General features: G+C 35.4%; 1 protein-coding gene across 2 annotated transcripts in view; it reads left to right on the forward strand.

Moving 5' to 3' along the window:
• The window catches only part of SLC4A10 (solute carrier family 4 member 10), a 250,673-nt gene that overhangs the window by 175,381 nt on the left and 53,811 nt on the right, over positions 1-21,481 (forward strand). The window lies entirely within an intron of this gene.

The raw sequence follows: 21,481 nt of genomic DNA on the forward strand, positions 1-21,481 counted from the left end.
GGGATTGTACCTAGTGTATTTTCTAGTTTTAGTATGCCAGCAGTTTGGAATTTCTCTAAGGCTGTGTTTGCAGAGTATATGTGAACATTATATTATTCTTCTTTGATTTAATTTTAGGATTTGTTTGCTGCATTTATATGTACATTTTTAAACAGGTATCTGATGCAGTATGTTCTTTACAAGGCAGTCATAACCTCTGCATCAATCACCAATGCTCTTTTAATAAACTACTTAGGTATACTCTCAGGCTCTTCTTTTGAAGATTGATTATCTTTATCTACTACTAAAAGCTGAAATTGTTGAAATTAAGCCAAAATAGTGTAATGTTATAATTTTGTTGGTGATGTAATGATACAGTGTTGAAAATGAGATTAATTTTAGTACTTTGAATTTTATTTCATCACTAGATATATCTTTAACAGTGCATCTCTGTTTTTGCACAAGAAAAGTGAGAGTGGAATATAAATTAAATTCCCCAATAAAAGTAAATGGTGAGGGTGAATAGGATTCAGGAGCTGACGAAGGAGGTGTCAGGGACACTCAGAAAGCAGGCAGATAAAAGAACAGTTTAATCAGAAAGAGAGATAACATTGATACATGCCTTTATCTTTAACTGAAACAGAGCAGTGTTTCACCTAATTTGAATATCTTTGCTGGGATATATAATTAAGCCTGCTTGGATTTTAAAACTCGCTATGTACCAGGCACTATGCTGGGTGCTAGGGAAGTCATGAATAATATTCTGTCCTCACTGAGCTTACAATTTAGTAAGAAATGTAGACAAACAGACAGCACAGTGGAATAAGTGCTGTGTTAAGGGATTGGTGCCACAGTGCCACATCAGAACAACACCTAACAGATTTTGGGTTCAGAGAAGACTTCCTGGAGGAAGTGACATAGAAGGTGAAAAAGTCGGCAGGAGTTAGAAAGGTGCTAAGGAATAGAGCTGGAGAGTGGGTCCAGTGGTGAGAATGGCACAGGCGTGGGTGTGAGGAATTCGCTAATGCTTTGGAATATTTGTCCAAAGTTATATAGATAGTGGCAAAACAAGAAATTAGACTGAAGTTTATGACTCTGGTATAATTCTCAGTGCTTTAGTAATTTGTATTCTTATGGATACAAATTAGCTCTCTAAAAGAAACAATATGGAGTAAATAAAACAGATAAAAGCAGAACTACTCTGAAGTAGTGGGGAGGCACCAGTTGTCCACCCTGCAGCTGTTCCCTGGACTGTCAGTGGCAGCTTATAAGGTACTTCAGACCAAGGAACGCAGTTTAAAATCCCCTGGTCTAGAAAGGAAAAAGATCAGAGAAGCAAGAACTGAGCCCTGGATAATGGTCACATCTTTCATAAGAATGCAAAAAATGCAACCAATAGACAAAAAATAAAAAAGAGCCATCAGAAAAGGAGTAAAATATGGATCATGTCAGGTTGTAAAAGGCAAGGGATAAGACTGTCAAGAAATCTTTAGGGCAGTGGTATAGAGGCCAAACAGAGTAAGAAAAAGAGATCATCGTTAGTTTTAAGAAAAAGTACTGGGTGGGAAGGAGAAGCGGGACAAAAAGTCAGTTGGCAAATTCATAAGGGAGCAGGCGGTAAAGAAGTGGAGAAAGTCCATTTTGATGTCAAAGAAAGTGAAAAACTGCCTGCTAGAGAGAGCAGTGAGATAGTGAGAATGGTAATTTGTGCTAGAAAAGAGGTATGTGTGTTTGAAAATGAAGACAAAGAAAAAAGAAAAGAAAGAGATGAGAGATCATAGAGAGAGAAGTGGATAAACATGGGATTGCAACCTTCCAGAAGTCGAAAAGTGATGAGATCAAGACAAATTGTAGGGTTAAGACAAATGCTCAGAGGGTAATTTGAGAGCTAACATAGCTATGTTTGTCCATGATTCCTGCTGTTATGGTGATCAAGAGGAGAGTGGCACAGGTCCTCTCCTTTTCCAGCTATGCTTTTTTTAAAAAAGATCTCCACGAGTTTAAGTTAAACTTTATCACAGTGTGCACATCTTGAAACCTAACTATTTGAAGGCTGAGCAGGAACGTGTGCCATTCACTGTATTCCATTGTCCAAATGTCCTCCCCAACCAAAATTAGGAGATAGAATGAGTAGAAAGACTGGTTCATCCTGATGGATAGTGAAGTTTTAGCGGTGCCCGGTCCTGAAATGGGTAAAAGGGAAACAGAGAAAGACAGTCTCCCTGGGAAATGTGATACTGACCACATACCCTCACATTGCACTCACCTTAGTTTTGACATCATGATTCCCTGGTTTCGAGAGCCACTCACGTTGTATATGTGATTCTGATCAGGTATTGCCATTACTTGCTCTTTGGAGAAGCAAAATCTATCTTTTTGCTATGTGTATCATGCATGTGTATTTTATTATACTTTTAGTCATATACATTAAAGAAAATAAATTATTGCTAACAATAATAGCTTCCCTAATGTGTTGTGTAATCTCACACTTTTGCACAAAACATTTTCTGTTTCATGAAGTCCACATGACACTTTTGGTGGTCTTGTTCTAGTCACCGTGACCTTTGCACATTAATCAGGGTCTGAGTGTCATTATACTTATGCTCACCTAAAGTTTTCTAGTCGTGTGGCTGGTCTCATACTTTCACAGTTTTTGTGAGAGAAATGATTAGAAAATGTCATAACTAGGACACAGTTTACTGAGACTGCAGTTTTTGTAAACTAAATGTGCTTGTGCTGCCACGTATTTTGTTTAGGTGTAAAATATTGAAAAAGAGGATGATATTTAGGATTTCCATTTCAGATATTCTTTATTCTTGGACTTCCTATGTTCAGATTTTCTTAAATTCATAGTTTTACCAACCAAATAACAAACTGTCTTTGAGTTTTTAAAAGTCTTCCTTAATTCCTCTGACATCCTAACCTTCCAATGTGGTAATGTGTAGACCTTCTATCTGAAAGTATAAGCTTTCTTCTTGTGCCAAGAGCAAGTGTCAAGATAATCAATTTAGTTTCAAGAATATACACATTACACCAGATGATCAAGTTGAATACGTCAAGTTAGCAATAAGTAATGAGTTTGTGGGAATAATTTTTTCTAGGTTGTTTTGATTGTAAGAAATGGCAAAAATAGAATAAAGCATTCTGCTTATGTTAGATGAAATGTTCCTTCAATGTAGTAATAATCTAAGGCTCTCAAAAATAGCTAGCTAAAGAAAGATTAAGGTTATATTAATCTTTCAGTTCATTGGGTCAAAACAAAGAGTAGGGTCTATTACTCTAGTTTTCAACATATTAGCAGACTAGATAGAGTTAAATAATAGCCAATAATTACCAAGCTGTTAGAAGGAGTGATATCACTACTAGGTTATAGGAAGTTTGTTGTTTTTCCTGTCTCTTCATCATTTTTTCCAACACCCTCTACATAACTCAGATGGTGGTCTGTTAGGGATAAATGTTATTTATTGACTGACATTATACTCATGGAAGAACATTATGTTTCTTATCTCGTCAACTGGATTTGAGCTTCTAAAGCAGAAAGATGTAGCAGTTTTATTCTCCACAATGATGCTATGTCCCAGCATAATATTATGGATCTAGTAAGTGATACTTAATGCATATTGATTAACTAAACATGTAAAATTATTGACATCACCTGGCCAGTCTTGTTTGACAAGTAGACAACTGTGTTCTTTTACAGTATCTTTAACATTACTCTTCAAGATTTCAACTAGAAGTTTGAATAAATTTGGGCTGTTGTAAGAATCTTAGTGTGAAATAATGATATACAAATTTGGATCTATAAAACTAGTTCTCGACTGAAAATTTACACAGGGTACCAATTTGGTGGAGAAGTCATCTGGAAACAAAGAGAGAGAGGCAGGGCTGTACCCATAGCAGAACTCCAAAAGTTGATCAGAGATGTGGGGAAAAAGAAGGTGAAAGCGAAGTTATCGTAACTCATTGACTTTTTAGCACTCACTAGTCAGAAAATAAAGACTAAAAATCAGATTAGAAGAAATCCCTGCATTTCATCTTTTTTAATCACTTTTTTTATTACATATCCACTTGACAAAATTTATCCAGAGTTGCTTGCAGCATGACTTTATAATTATATATTTAAGTATTTATTTGTGTAATATATATGTAACTCCAACAGATTAACCTCCATAAAGCTAGGCCCATGACTACTAGGCACACCTTTGTACCCACTATGCTAGCAAGTGCTTGGCACATACAAATTGAACATGTTTATTCATATTTTTACATTTTGGAAAATGCTTCCTAAAACTGATACACTTTTAGCATAGAGTTTTTTCCTACCTTGAAAATCTGATATTAAGAAAGTGGATTATCTGACATTTTAGAATCAAATAAGTACAACAGCAGGCACTCAGTAAATAATTACTCAACAAATAAACTTCTAGCAGCCCATCTCATTCTTGATTCTTAATTCAACACTTGCTATCCTCATTTGCTCTTCCTGCTTTTGCACTAAATTCTTATCTTAATGATAAAGTCTTATCTTGAGTAGCAATAGTATCCAGTATAAATTTATTATTTACTTATTTAATCCTCACTGTTCTTAATGGATTATAAGCCTTTTGTAAACAAGAGTGTCTTTTCCTCTTTCCGTTTCCAGAGAGCCAGGGAGGTGGTAGATACCAGTAAGCCTTTGTTAAATGTTTTTCAACAAGGTTACTTCTCAGATACACCTTTAGCTACTTAAATAGAATTGTCTTTCATACCTTTTCCTCAAGTAGCTATAAAAGGGCAAAAATTTATATGAGCATCTAATATTAGAGGGAGAGTGCTAAGCAGGAATTGGTGATTTCTTCTTTAAGATGCATTGAATTGCCTCAAGTCATGTAACTTTATATCAGATACACAGTATTTCATCTTGTTGAGATGTGATGACCATTATGAGAGTTCAGAGTCTTTGAAATACTGACCCTATTTTCCTTCACTTCTTGAATTGACCTAGATTTAAGGATATATTCTGAAATATTTAAAGTAGAATACAATGATGTTTTAATTTACATTAAAACTCAGCACAGACACTGAAGTAATACGTGTATGTTAGGTTAAGTTACAACCATGGGCAGCTAGTATTTGGATCAGGAGTCTAAACCCCAGGAGTGGTTAGCTAATGTTAAAGCAGAGAGCCTGACCTTCAGAAAAGGTTACTGCAAATTCATCTGTTACCCACGTCTCAATCAACACTAAGGATTTGCTGAATGACAGAAATGGATTTTCATTAGTGAAATTATCAACCTGTTAGTGTAATGAGTGCCACTGGTAAAATTAAAGGTAGTCATTTTGAACTAAATGGAAATAAAAATACAGCTTATAAAAATTTGTCATATGCAATAAAAGCAATGCTTACAGGGAAATTTATAGCATTGAATGCATTTATTAGAAAAGAAAAAATCTAGAATCAATTATCTAAGCTTCAACCTTAGGAAACTAGAAAAATTAAAAAGTAAGCAAAAGAAAAGAAATAATAAAAACTAAAGAAGATATCAATGAAATTAAAAACAGAGAATCAATAGAGAAAAATTAATGATCCAACAGCTGTTTTATTGAAAAGATCAATAAAACTGATAAGCCTCTAGCCAGGCTAACTAAGGAAAAAAGAGAAAGGACACAAATTCCAAATATCAGAAATGAGAGAGATGACATCACTAAAGATCCCATGGACACTAAAAAGATAATAAAATAAAACTACAAACAACTCTATGCCCCCAGATTTGATAACTTAGATGAAATGAACCAGTCTTTGAAAGACACAAAAGTCACACAAGAGGAAATAGATGATCTGAATAGGCCTATATTTATTAAAGAAACTGAATCAATAATTAATCACCTTCCAAAAAAGAAAGCACCAGGCCCAGATGAGTTCACTGTTGAATTATATCAAACATTTAAGAAAGAAATTATGCCAATTCTCTACAATCTCTTTCAGATGTAGAAGCAGAATATTCCCTAACTCGTTCCATAAAGCTATCATTAGCCTAATACCAAAACCAGACAAAAGATTTTTTTTAAAGGAGGCTTATAGACCAGTATCTCTAATGAAGATAGATGCAAAACTTACAACAAAATTTTAGCAAATCAAATCACAGTTTATTTAATAAACTATACATGACAACTAAGTGGGATTTATCTCAGGCATGCAAGGCTGGTTCAACATCCAAAATCAACTGATATAAGGTAACTCATCATCAGGCTAAAGATGAAAAAAAATCCCATGACCATATCAATAAATGCAGTAAAAGCATTTGACAAAATCCAACACCCATTGATGAGAAAACTCTCAGTAAACTGGGAATAGATAGAAACTTTTTCAGCATGATAAAGAACATCTACAAAAACTTACAGCTAACATCATACTTCATGAGAAACTAGAACTTTTCCCACTAAAATCAGGAACAAGTCAAGGATGTTCCCTCTTACCACTCCTTTTCAACATCATATCGGAAGTCCTAGCTAATGCAATAGAAAAGAAAAGCAAATAAAAGATATACAGATTAAAAAGAAAGAAAATGGTCTTCCTAAATGACTTGGCAGTCTTTATTTTAGAAAAGGAGAAATCAACAAAAAAAAAAACCTCCTGGAACTAATAAATGGTTATACCAAGGCTATAGGGTAAAGATTAATATATAAAAGTCAATCCTTTTCCTAAATACCAGAAATGAACAAGTGAAATTTGCAATTTAAAACACAATGCCATTTACATGAATACCAAAAAGAAGCACTAAAGTACAAACCTAACAAAATATGTGTAAAACCTATAAAAGGAAAACTACAGAATTCTGATGAAATAAATTAAAGAAAAACCAAATGAATGGAGAGATAGTCCATGTTCACTGATAAGAAGATTCTATACTGTCAAGATGTCAGTTCTTCCTAACTTGTTCTGTAGAGCCAATGTGATACCAATCAAAATCCCAGCAAGTTATTTTATGGACATCAACAGATTTCTAAAGTTTATGTGGTGAGGCGAAAGACCCAGAATAGCCAACACAATATTGAAGGAATAGAACAAAGTTGACACTACTTCAAGACTTGCTATAAATCTACAGTAATCAAGAAAGTGTGGTATTGGTGAAAGCTTAGACAAAAAGTTCAATGGAACAGAACAGAGATCCCAGAAATATACCCCCATAAATATAGTCAACTGATCTTTGCTGAAGGAGCAAAAGCAATACAATGGAGAAGAGGTAGTCCCTTCAACAAATGGTACTGGAACAACTGGACATCCACATTGCAAAGAAATGAATGTAGACAGAATTTTGATAGCAAAATTCAGTTAGCTTAGCACATTTTCCTATTTACAAATGCAGTGCTTGATAACATAAGGTGTTCAGCCTATGCACTTCACATTTATTGTTTAACAAACAGGAAAAGATTCAGGAAAGAAGTTTATATACAACCCTGGGAGAGGAAGAAGTTTACTTTGTAAAAACATTCTACTGTTATAGCTCTCAGTTGCAGGCAAAACAGTTTTTATATACTGCCAAAAAAACCCCAAACCTGTTTTTATAAATAAATACTCTTTTTGCAAGACTGTTTAGGTATTCTGTGAAGGGTAACAAAACACGTTCTTGCAAATGAATGATGATTGCCAGTCTCAGTGAAGTTTGTGTCCAGGCCACTTCTGCTGCCCCAACTCATTCCACTCTGTTGCTCATCTCTCCATTATATAGCTACCTGGTGTCTTCTCCATGTATCAGAACTTGTTCTAAAGTAGGAGACTAATTTTATTTCTTCCAGAATTTCCTTTTTAATATCTAAAAGAAGGAAACACCCAGGGCAAAACATTTTTTTTCAATTGTAAAATCAAGTTTTTAGGGTATGGGAGATGGTGTTATGGGCTGAATTGTGTTTCTTCAAAATTTCTCACACACTCAGATTTCTCAGCATATGTAATGGCTCTCTTTGTAGAATCTGAACACTTTTTACCACCCTCTCTACTGCCACAATCTCATGTCTAGAATATGACAATTGTTTTTCACCTGGCTTCCCTGATTCTACTACACTTGCTTTTCCACAGACTGTTTTCTACAAAGCAGCCAGAATTACTCTCTTACAACCTAAGTCAAATCATGTCGCTCTGCTTCTCAAAGCCCACTGATGACTTCTCATTACCCTTAAAAGTGTTGTGTGATCTGTTCCTCACTGTCTCTCCTATCTCTTCTACTGCTTCACTCCTCTGCTCCAGCCACACTGATCTCCTTGCCCCTCCTTGAACACACTTGGCATGTTTCTGCCCCCCAGCCTTCACACCTGCTGTTCCTTTTGCCTGGAGTGCCCTTCTCCAGGTATCTGTGTAGCTTGTTCCTTCACTTCCTTCAAAATCATCTGCTTGAGGACTTTCTATCTAAAGTTTCAACTCTCTTCTTTCTATCCCTTTTTAATCTAAATTATTATATAATTTATTTTCTTAAAAATGAGATTTATTGAAGTATTATTTATGTACAAGAAAATATACCTCTATTAAGTATGCCTTTAAATGAGTTTAAACAAATGAATAACACCATAATTGGAATACAGAACATTCTCCAAAATGTTTCCTTGTGCCCCTTTGTAGTCTCTCTCTCTCCCCAATAACTCCCAACCTCTGACAATCACTGATATAATTTCTGTCTCTAAAGTTTTGCCTTTTCTAGAATTTCAGATAAATGGAATCAGCGTACATAGCCTTTTGTGTCTGACTTCTTTCACTTACCATAATGCTTTGAAACTTACTCACTTTGTTGCATGCATCAATTTATTCCTTTTATTTTGGGGTAGAATTCCTCTGTATGGATGTATCACAAATTGTCTATCCAGTCACAAGTTGATGGGCATTTGGATTATCTCTACTTTGGGGCTGTCTTTCTTCACATGCAGGCCTTTACTTGGCCTATGTTTTCATTTTCTCTCGGGTAAATACCTAGGTATAGGATTGCAAAGTTATATGAAAAATGTACATTTTAACTTTATAAGAAAATGCCAACCTGGCTGTACCACTTTGCATTCCCACCAGCAATGAGAGTTCCTGTTGCTCTGCAACCTCACCAGCACGTGGTATTTTTGTTCTTATGTACAGTAGTACCTCTACCTGTCAGTCGAATTTACTGTCTGTTCCTTGTATAGCAAGTTCATGAGGGGAAGGGATTTAGTCTGTTTCGATCACTGCTTTCCCAGTGTTCAGGTAAGTTCCTGGCACTAAATAGATGTTCAATGAGTATTTGTTGCATAAATAAATGAATATCATTTCTACTTAGAGCTAAAAAACAGAGACTCAGAAGGGTTTATAACTTACCCCAAAAGAAGAACTAGATAAAACCCAACACATCTAACATTTAGTCAAACACTCTGACAAGGTACTGCATTATAGGTCACTGATTTGACCAAAGGGACATTTGGGTAAATTTTTGTTTTATTTATGTCTCTTAGATATTATCTTCAGGCAGTTTTAAGTTTATAATAGGAAATAAAAATAGAAAAATAGAGGAATTTAAAACATAAACATTTGAATATTAACATATGAGGTAAAATGGATTCTTATTTTGGAGCCCATTAGAGCATAAAATTGCTTATTTTGATTATAACAATTCCCCATATACAGGTATTTGACAGGAATTTCCCCATATACATTTGGTGAGGAGGGAAAATGAACTTGGCTAGAGATGAATTTTGCTGCGTAACATTGAAGCCCACTTTATCTTGTTATTTTTAAGAAACTTGATAATAACTTGGATTAAAAGGTTGGGATAGGAATCTACACCAATATCCTACTTAGCGGTCTTGGGTAAACCCATAAGAGCAGCCTTCTAGAGACAGTGTCTTAACCCTCAAAAATACATGGTAAGTACATGTGAAATACATAGCGAGTAAGAGCTCTGGAAGGATACCTACCACACTTCTAATACTTTGGGGACAGGAGAAAAGATTGTGAGAAAGAAAGGCTTGTTCTCTCTGTATGTTTCGAAGTGTTCAGCTGGCATAGTGTGGATGCATTATTTTGTAATTTCTTTCTAAGAACATGTTCTGTGATGGGAAATTCAAATCCAATGACAAGCCATAGGATGAGCTAATTAGGTGCAGATGGTGCTCATCAAATCAGTTCCCCAGTAAACAACTTTATTTTCCATTTCAGGAGAATAGCAAACTACAAAACTCAAAAGTAGAATATAGCAAAATGTTTAAGGTATAGTAAATAGATTTGCCATTCTGTTCGTAAGTTTTCTAACTCACTTGGCTCGCTCCTTTAACATCCATTGATCTCTGTATTGTGTTAGCATTGATAGTGTGAAAGTGGAAATAGCCTCCACTCTAAAGCAGCTCAGTGATTAACAACAGTCAAGAGATGTGCTTTGTATGTAGTGGCTGCACGTAGAGTATTTGTTGAATCAATAAATGAGGAGGAAGCTAGAGGCAATGCATAGCCAGATCATTGCAACGTGGAGTAGTGTTTATACTGGACATATGTGTAACGGCCCTGGGGGAGCTAGGAAGCATTCATTGAAGAAATAATCCTTAAGTTATCACTCCTTCTCTATTGTACCTGTTACTTGAGTTTATTATATATTGGTGTATCTATGTTTTTCTCTCTCTTCATTATCTCTGTGTGTTCTGCATGAGCAGGTCATGTCTTAGGCAGATATAATGAACTCCTGGGACCAACTGGCAGAGAGCTTTAACAATTGTAATGAGTTTTAATGCCATTGGGGATAATGACTCTGGAAAGAATTGTGTGATGATAGATTAGAAGGTGATCATAGAAAGCAGAGCAAGGAGCAGTAACTTGGTGTGGAATTTTTAAGCCCTGATTATTGATGGAGATGATGGTAATGAGAAGAAAGTAAACAAACTGGGGGAAAAAAGAAAAGCAAAAACTGACAAGGCTTTTTTCATTCATTCAACAAGTAATTATGGACTGCCTTCTAATTTATATGAGTGATATCAAAAAATTTTCATACATGGCTTTATTTAAACGTCACAATAATCTGTGGAATAAGTATTACCCCTGCTTATTACCCCTGCTTTACATCTGATCCTCTGATCAATGTGAGGTTCCAACAAGTTAACTAATTTGCCCAATATCACATAGTCAATAAATGGTACATGACAGTCAAACTCAGGTCCATATTTTTTAATTGAAGTGTAGTTGATTTACAATATTATATTAGTTTCAAGTGTACAGCATAGTGATGTGGTATTTTTATAAATTGTACTCCATTTAAAGTTATTATATAGTAATGGCTCTGTTCTCCTGTGCTATATGATATATCCTTGTTGCCTGTTTATTTTATACATAGTATTTTGTAACTTTTAAACACTTACCCCAATCTTGCCCCTCCCCTCTTCCCTCTTCCCACTGGTACCCACTAGTTTGTTCTCTATGTCTGTGATTCTGTTTTGTTATATTCATTCATTTTATTTTTTATATTTCACATACAAGTGATCATATAGAATATTTGTCTTTCTCTGTCCAACTTATTTTACTAAGCATAATATCCTTTGGGTTCATCCACATTGTTACAAATGGCAAAAATTCATTCTTTTTATGGCTGAGTAATATTCCATTATCTATATATAACATGTCTTTTTTATCAATTCATCTGTTGATGGACACTTAGATTGGTTCTATATCTTGGCTACTATAAGTAATGCTGATTTGAATATTGAGGTCTATGTATCTTTTCAAACTAATGTTTTTGAGTTTTTTGGATATATACCCAGGAGTGAAATTTCTGGATCATATGGGTATTTCTAGTTTTAGTTTTTTGAGAAACCTCCAATATGTTTTCCAATGCCTCCACCAATTTACATTCCCACCAACAGTGTATGTACTAGGGTTCCCTTTTCCCCACATCCTTGCCAACGTTTGTTATTTGTAGGCCTTTTGATAATAGTCATTTTGACAGGTGTTGTGATATCTCATTGTGGTTTTAATTTGTATTTCCCTAATGATTAGCAGTGTTGAACATCTTTTTATGTGCTGTTTGGTCATCTGTATGTCTTCTTTGGAAAAGTGTCTGTTCAGATCTTCTGCCTGTTTTTTAATCAGATTGGTTTTTTTTTTTGATATTGAGTTGTATAAGCTGTATATATTTTGGATATTAACCCTTTATCAGTCATATCATCTGCAAATATTTTCTCCCATTCAATAAGTTGTCTTTTTGTTTTATAGATTTGGTTTTAAAGCCCATGAACTTTTCCTTATGATGTAATAAAATAAAAATAATAGTAAAGGTTTATTACTATTATAACTGCTTAAAGGCAGGAACTGTCATATATTTCTGTGTATCCCTCATAGCAGTTAGCATAGTACTCTGTACGAAATGATTTTAAACTATCAAATCAATGGATAAACAAACAAGACTGTGCCAGACACTTAGGTGTAAAAGTGACAACATAGATGTAGGTTTCTGCCCCTATGGACCATATTACCTGTCAAAAGACTTAGACATTAAATAGTACACAAATAATTACTTACTTATACTTGACATAAATGCTATCATGTAAAGGTACAGAGTACTATGAGTTATGTATTTGGAGGCCAAGGAAAGGATATTGCTGTGAATGGAGATGAAATTCAGATGATAAAAAGTTTAAGAAGAACTTAATGGAGAAAGTATTTATGTTCTCAGTTTTAGCTAGTAGTGGTGGCATTTTGCAAAATCACTTTGCATATTTTTGAAAAGCTGTTTTTGTCATAATCTGATACAGCTGTAAGTTTCAATAATTTCTTAGGAAGTATTAAGTACTTACAGAATCTCTTCTTTTTTATTGAAGTATAGTTGATTTACATTGCTGTCTTAATTTCTGGTGTACAGCATAGTGATTCAGTTATACATATATATATATTCTTTTTCATTATAGGTTATTACAAACTACTGAATATAGTTCCCTGTCAGAATCTAAGAATAAAATTCAAATTATGGAAATAGATGTATTCATAAAAGGGTATATTATGTAAATAGTCATTTGATGTAAACAAATTAAGTTTTAGTAATAAAAGAATGAATAAATAGATTATGTCACATCCATTAAAGGTGATGGTTATGAAGAGTAATGTAGCAAATGGAAAATACTTATATCATAGTTCTAAATAAAAGAGATTAAAAACATTGTATGCTCATAAATATGTTGAAAATATAAGAACTACTGAAAGAAATATACCAAAAAATAGTCACTGGTGGAAAGATTGAGAGGCTTCTTTTTCTTTTTTTAATTTATAAATATTCTGTAGTGTAGTTTTATTATTTTATAATTCAAAATGATTTTTGAAGAATAAGAAAAATAGGCATAAAAACATGTTGGGCTTCTACAGATACATCATAATTCTCTGGTTTTATGCCTTATATTAATACCTAACTTGCTACACAGCACTCTGGGGGCTAATTTAAGTCAACAAAGAGGCTTAAAAAAATAAAAGAAACACAAACCATCACTGTTGGGCGCACACAGGATGGTACTAATAATAACTACAAAGGCAAAAGCAAAGCATCTGCAGTCCAGGGACTAAAATTAGTAATCATGTTGAAGGGAGTTCTACCAAATTATGTTTTCTAGAAGACAGCCATGGGCTCTTCTTGTATAAGGAAGACTGATCACCTCCATTAGCCTTAAAACAAAGAAATATTTCTGGTTGAAGGCATTTAATTATAATGCTTATCTAATCATTCTGTAGCCATTTATATAAATAAGATGGCTTAAAGTACATGCTTTTCTTTGGGCAGTAAAGGATAGTAGAGCTTGTGTGATGAAGAGTTTATTTTAGGCCAGACAGTCCAACACTACAACTCAAAATTATTGGCATTTTATACTGGTATTTTCTAAAAAATGTAAAAAAACTGTAGATATTGCCCATTTTTTTTTTTTTTTTGCCTTTGGATCGTTGGACTTTTCAGTCTTGGAGCTGGTGGTAGCCACAATTCTAATGACAACAACGATGATGATATTTCACAGGTAATTAGTATTTACTTATTTTAGGCCCTATTCTAGGTGCTTTTACCTTTATTAACTCATTTTACCCTCAAAATAACCCTATGAGGTTGATTGCTTTCATTATCCCAACTTTAAGAAAACTGAAATGTAGAGAGGTTAGTTAAATTCTCCAAGGTCATTCAGTTAAGTGCTTGGGTTTGAATGATATAGGAACTCTGGCTGGAGAGTCCAAAGTCTGGTGTCAAAGACCAAGCTGTCTTATGCACCTGAAGTTTTGTGTGCGTGTGTGCATGCGTGAATACTTCCATCTTATGGCCAGGGTCACTAAAAAGTATTGTGGATGAAGTTAACAGAAGAGCTTATTCCAAACTCATATTCCATTTCTTCATATTGCTATCTCTAGTTTTCTTTTCTTTCTTTCTATTTTCTTTTTCTTTTTTGTAATTTTGGATTGAAATTATTTGGGTTAAGTTCATCGGTATAGTTGAAAAGCAAAAAAGTGGAATTTTAATCATTTTATCTTGATGTATTTATTTAGAATATCTGCTTTTGATGTTTTAAGAACATAAAATCTAAGCCAAAGCTTTCTTTGAGCTACACAGGGTTGGTAGAGAGACCTTTTTTATACTTCCTATACAAGTGTGCAGCCAGAGACGGATACTGCTAAAGATGATCATTTTTTCATTTTTAACACTAGTTGACAAAATAAGTTGCCTTCTACTGTTGAAAATAATCAAATAGCTTGAGCATGTAATTCTAATCAAGTAGGGTATGATATGTTTAAGAGAAATATTGGAATGATTTCCCCATGATTGCAAACTTTTGAATTTTTTAAAGGGAGAAAAAAAGAGACAAAACTAGATACAGGAGGAACTTTCAGATAATTTTTACACTTGAAATAAGAAAGTAAATTTCAAGGTGCCACAAGGAGAATCAATTATTTTTTCAAATACATTTCATTGTTGTCAAAATAATCCATAAACATCCTGAAAAATGCAAATAGCATAGGGCAATTATAATTAAAGCACCAGGTCACTCAAAGCAACACTTTTAACAATGTTTTGTGTTTATTTTTGGTGGTACCTACACATTTCTAAGTAATATGCTTATATTACTATTTCTTGATTTACCAATGTTAAATATGACTAATTTACTTTTGCTTTTATAAATATGGATTTATCTCACTTTCTACTCCCACCCCAATCTTTCTTCTCACTCTCTCTCTCCTTCCAAAATAATTATATCATATACTAAGTCCCAACATTGCCCTAACCTCTATAACCATAAATAAATAACCACAAATAACATTTGTAAACTTCTATTTCTTGTTCCACCAGTTGTAGATAATTCTCTTCCTACTTTGTGTTGACCTAAAACAAATAGACTGCCAATTATTTCTCCAGCAAAAATTGGTTTATTCAAGATTAGAAAAGAATTGCAATTTGGGATCTGCAACCATGGTGAACCACATGAAACGTTCCTGCAAAAATGGAGAGGAATCTTTTATAGAGGGGAAAAAGAAGTTGGGAGGGCTGTAGTAACCTAACAGTCCATGGCTTTTCACTGACTGAGTTGTGATAGCTTTTCATTGGCTCTTGCCAGAAAAGAAGTCTTTCTTCTTCCCATTGGGCTCTGCTATTGTTGTAGGGCATGAGAGCTTCCCTTCTGGTCTTCTGACCCTATTTAATTTGAGGTTTCTGTTTATTAATTTTTTACACTTTCCTTCTTTGATCAAGATCTTTCTCTGAAAGCATTACTGATCAAGAGTCAGGTTTTCAGTGGCTTTTTATCTCTCAGTGCCAGGAAGGACCTTACCTGGGTATAGTGTTCCATGTTGGAGGGGAAGTGCACACATTTGAAACCTATTGAGGTCATATTTGAGTAACAAAGAGATGTAGGTGGAAGAAATCTTAGACACTTTTTATCTAAAGTCCAAATGTTCTCAAGATCATAGACATTGGTGATCATCTGAAGCACATGCCATCATCAAAAATTTGGTGACAGACTTCCAAAAGGCCTGGTTTGGGTATCCTAGGAAAGCTGTATCATCAGATGTCATCTGCTTCAATTCTAGAAAATCTTTACTTTCAAGTCAACAGATAATATGCAGGTCCCATTAGGGTTTGATGCTTTCCTTAGGTGTGTCATTTGAACCCATAGTCCCTGGAATTGAGGCACAAAGATTAGTTAGTAGTACCTGATAGGAGCCTTTCCAGCAAGGTTGAAGTGAGTCCTTCTGGAGGTGTCTTTTCCAAAAGACAAAATCTCCAGATTGCAACATCTGATGCTCAAGGTCTTTATGTCCTGAGAGCATACTATGAAAAGATTGCTCTACTAAAATATGTTTATTTTTAATAGAAATAATTAGGCATTTTCAATATTAGGATATTGAATATACCTCCTTTTATCAGTTGTGGGTTAAAAAGAGGCAGGAACCAACTGCACTGGGCATCCAGTGACTATCTCAAAGAGTGAGATTTTATGAGTTCCAAAAGGGATAGATCTGAGATTTAAAAGGAACAACAGCAATGATTTTGGCCAAGGTACTTGGTGGGCTTCTACAAATTTTGCCAGTTGAGTCTCAATAATGCTGTTAGTGTATTCAACTAAATTAGAAGACTGGGGGTGGTAAGTGCAGTGAAAATTTTATAAAATCAGCCAAACAGCACAGACTTGTTGAAGTACCTGACCAGTAAAATGGGATCACTATGAAGTTCAAGAAGAGTTCCCCAAGTAGGGATATTCTTTTCCAAACAGACTTTAGCCAGAAGAGGTAGTGGTCTGTCTGCAAAGGAAGGCTTCAGTCCAGTGTGAAAACATACACACCCTGACTAAAACATATTTATATCCATGAGACAGAGGAAATTGTATGACTCTGTTTGCCAGACCTCAAATGGTCCATTAGGCAGTTTAAAATGTCCAGGAGCAATACATACAGGCTTTCCTGAGTTTTATTCTGGACAAGCAGGACAAGTGAAGTAGGCACTTTTTGTGGCTTTCTTAATGTTTCCCTACCAATATTGATTCATGAAGGCTGTCATTTTGTCAGGAGACCAATGATTTAACGCATGGACAGTGGTGAGGAGTGAGAATTTTAGAGTCTCCAGTAGGACTAGGTTGTTATTTGGTCCAAACCAGAGCTTTCTCTTTTTATCAAACCAATAATTCTTAAATGTCTAATCTTGTTTTTCCTTTTCTGAGAGAAGTTGTTGGGCTTCTCTAGCCAGTTTTTCTGAGTTATCATTTGGGGAAATATCCCTTTGAACCAGGCAGAGGCTTGACAGCTATTGGTTCCTTTAAGGGCAACATTTCTTGTAAAGATGTAAGTGAGGTAATTTCCCTTAGCTTCCAGAAAGTCAAGTTTAGAATGCCCCAGAATATTAATAATAGCTAAGGTGGTGGATAAAAGTAACGCGTTCAAGGGTTCCTGAACATAGGGGCCATGTTAAATTTTATTTCCACTGAAAGTAAGGAAGCCATGTTGTTTACAATATTCTGAAAGCACAAATACTATCCATATATGTATAGCACAGGGAACTATATTCAATATCTTATAATAACCTATAATGAAAGAATATGAAAGCAAATATATGTATGTATGTATATGACTGAATATTACGCTGTACACCAGAAGTGGACACAGCATTGTAAACTGACTATAATTTTTAAAAATGGCTAAAAAATAAATAAATAAATACTATCAGTATAAATATTGGCAGTTTTGTCCTTGGTTAAAGTACAAGCCTGTGTAAGAGTGTATAATTCAGCCTTTTGAGCCAGTGTAGCCAGAGGAAAAGTTCTGCCTCAAGAATACCAAAGGCAGTTGCAATAGCATACCCAGCACAGTATTTGCCATTTTCACCTTTAAAATGAAAACCATCAGTGAACTATGAAAAGTCAACATAGCCAAAAGGAATTTCCTGCAGGTCATCATGAGGAGTCAGGAGGTGATTCGTCAGCAATTAGCAGGCATGAGAGACTTTGTCAGTGACAGAGGAGAAAACAGCAGGGTTAAAGTTATTACAACGTAACAGAGTTGTGTGAGGAGTGGTTAACATAGGGACTTTATAGAAGGTGAAGCAGCTGACTGAGAAATGTTGAGTGGATTGAGAGTTTAGGAGGGCTTCTAATGCATGAGATATGAAAACTGTTGTAGGGGACCCCACAACAATTTTCTCGATGGCCTTAATTAACTAAAAGGGCAATATCAGTGTGGCTCTAAGGCAAGGGGGTTGTCTTTTCCCCACAGGATCTAGTTGCTAGCTAAAGTACCTTATGGGTTGATGGTGGTCCCCGTGTTTTTAGATGAGTATCCCAAAGGGAGTCCCTCTGTTTCACATATGCAAAAGAAAAAGGGAATTGATAATAGGGATTCCTAAGGGCAGGTGGGTTTATCAAACTCCTTTAAGTACTAGAAGATAATATTGTTCTATTCTTCCCTTAAAATTGGATCAGGGTTGTTATTCTTTAGTAAAACGTACAGAGTTTGGCCATAAGAGAGAAATTTGGAATCCATTTCCAGCAATAATCAGCGAGCCTGAGAAAATCTTGCAGTTGGTACTCAGTTTTAGGTTTGGGGAAACTTAGGATACCATGTAGCCTATCTGGATCTGGGTGTAGCCCTTGTTCTGATATCAGATGCCCTGAATATCAAACTTGGGTTTAGGCAAACAACAAGTTTTCCTTGGCAACCTGATGTCTTTTTAAGGCTAAAAGCTTTAACAAATGGATGCTATCTTCCCGTGAGGAGGCTTGTGAGGGAGAGCAAAGAAGCAAGTTGTCCACGTATTACAACATAGTAGAACCCCCAGGGAACTTTATGTCAACCAGATCAGCCTTCAGAATTTGTGAGAAGTAAAAGTAGGAAAAACCCTAAGACATTACTGTCTAGGTGAATTGTTTTTCTTCCTAAGTAAAGACAAAAAGGTATTGGCTAGCTTCTTCAAATGGAATACTAAACCATGCACTACGAAAGTTAGTAAGAGTAAAGAATTTAACATCCATTCCCACTGGAATGGATATGAATATTAGGAACAATAAAGAATGTTGAGGAATAACAATGTTGTTTATTGCCTGGAAGTCCTGGATAAACCTCCACCCTAGGCCCTTAGGTTTTCTCACCAATAAATCAGTGCTATGACAGGAACTAATAGAAGGGATAATGCAGCCTTGAGCCTTATGAGCTTTTATTATGGACTTTATAACTGGAAGAACTTCTTTACTTTTAGACTATTGATTAATTCCAAGAAGTTTTGAGGGATCTATTTGAATCTTGATGGGAGTGGTGCTGTGGATTTTGCCAATATCAATTGGAGATTTTCTCCATGAAGAAGGTGGTAGCTGATTCAATAGAGAAAAATGACCAGTGTTTCCTGAATCAGCTCTAGTACCATCAGAGACAGAGCAAATAAAAGATGTCAAAAAGTCATTTAATTCACCAGATTGTCTGCTTTGATGACTACTGTCATGTTCTAAAATTATTTATTCCTTTTGGGATTTTTCTAAGAAATCTCACCCTAATAAATGGATAGGGGTGGAGGGACTAAGAAGGAAAATGTGTGTATCTCTCAAAGATCCTAAACAAAAGGAAATAGGTTTAAAGACAGGAACCTCTTGAGGTTCATTGGAGATCCCCACTGCTTGGACTGTTTTAGTACTTCAAGGCAAGGGCTGCTTTGTTGTAGTGGAGTTGAGCACTGAGAATGTGGCTCTGGTATCAGTTAGGACTAGAGGAGTTTCATCCCTAGTCTGGAGAAATGCTTCTCCAACCCAGTTAACAAGAGGATTGGGAAGAGGCCCTGTAGTTCCTCAGAGCCATGTCTCAGTTGAGAATTGAGAGGACATTGGAAAGGCTAGTTAGAAGGATGAAGGCACTTGAAGTGTTTACATTGTAATAATCTCCTTTCCAATGTTCTGGCTCTTTGCAGTAATAGCAGAAATTAGGAGGCCTTTGGTTTCATTTTAAGGGCCTTCATTTGCTGGAGTTGAAGATTATGAATTTTAGTGGTCTTCCTTTTAGGCGATTCATCTAGAAAGACTGGTTTGCCAGATTAACTAAATCTGGAGTGAACATAGTTTCCCGTTCCATTCTGGTCCTTTTTACTAGAAGAGAAATTTCTAGGTTCAACCCACAAATAAACCTAAGAGTTAAAAGCTATCTGGGTGAACTTAACATCTGAGGGAAGATCAGAATTTTCTTTAGAAATAATCTGAAGTTGATTGTAATAGTAATGAGCATATGTATCAGATTTTTGTGTCTAAGTCCAAAGTTTGTTCCAATCAATGGGCTTTGGAAAAGCCCTAGGAATTGCCCTATGAAATCACCTAACAGTTGCCCTAGCCTGATCATGTAATGAATTAGTGGGCTGGTCTCCATTTGTAACTCTAGAGACCTTTCAAGATTTTCCCAGTTAGTAGTTTTCATTCAGTGGTGGGCCGGCCTTCACCAACAAGCATATAAACTTGCTGATATAAGTCAGAGAGACCAGGGTGTTGGTTGACTGACTATATTAAGTCAATCAGCAAATATGTGGAAATTTTTGCGTACCTTGGGAAAATCTTTGACTATGGCTGGCAGTTTAGCTTTAGCCCAGAGAATACAAGAAATTAAGAGCTTAGCCTATTGATCCTCAGAAGGCTGAATTTTTTTTTTTGAGGAAAATTAAGTTCAGAGAAAAAGGGAGTGGAGACTTTCAGAGAAAAAGGGAACTTCAATGAGAGAGTTAGTATGGGGGAACTGAGGGTATAGAGGAGTTGTAGATGGCTCAGAAGGAAAGGAGGAAGATGGCACCAGAGGCAGAGCCCAAGACAACCATGGAAGAAGAGCATGAGGCTTAGAAAGCCATTTTATATTTCTTTGTTTGTTTACCTCAGTAAATCTTAAAATCTTATTTTGTAGAAAGGCAATTTTAGGCTCCTGATAACATTTGGAGGTCTCAAAATACCTACTGAAACAGGCATTCCATTCAGTTTTGGAAATTTTAGAGCTGTGGTTGTCCAATTCAACTTTAAGAAAAATAAGTTTGGGGATTTCAGAAGTTTCCCATAATGGCCGTTAATACTCTAAATTGCCTTTGATTGGCAATTCTGACAATCCATTTAGTTAGAAATGTGCCTGAGGAATTGCGGTTTTCAAACAAAAATTGGTCAGGCTCTCTATAGGAGGGGTATCCTCAAAATATTTAGGTAAGTAGTATCTCATTTCTTGGAGGGTTTTCTCTAGAGTGAAAGAATAATTTTCAAACGAATTAAACAGCTCAGATAGCTCAAACAGCCCAAATAGTCTATAGGCCTAATATCAGCCAGTTCTAAGAGAACAGTCTGGTCCTAGAGGAGCCAGGCAAAAAGCTGCTCAGCACAGTTCCAATAGAACAGCCCCTATTCTGAATGGAATTGGGCCAAAGGCTGAACCGGCACAGTTTCAATGAAACATCCCCTGTTCTTGAAGGAATGGTCTGAAGGCTAACCAGTTCCAGCTGGAACAGTCTGACTTCAAAATCAGACTATAGTGCCAAATGAATACTCGCATACAGAACAAGGCCTTAACCAAAAAGGAAGA

Source organism: Camelus bactrianus, chromosome 5 (genome assembly GCF_048773025.1).
Source record: "Camelus bactrianus isolate YW-2024 breed Bactrian camel chromosome 5, ASM4877302v1, whole genome shotgun sequence".
Taxonomy (NCBI): Eukaryota; Metazoa; Chordata; class Mammalia; order Artiodactyla; family Camelidae; genus Camelus; species Camelus bactrianus.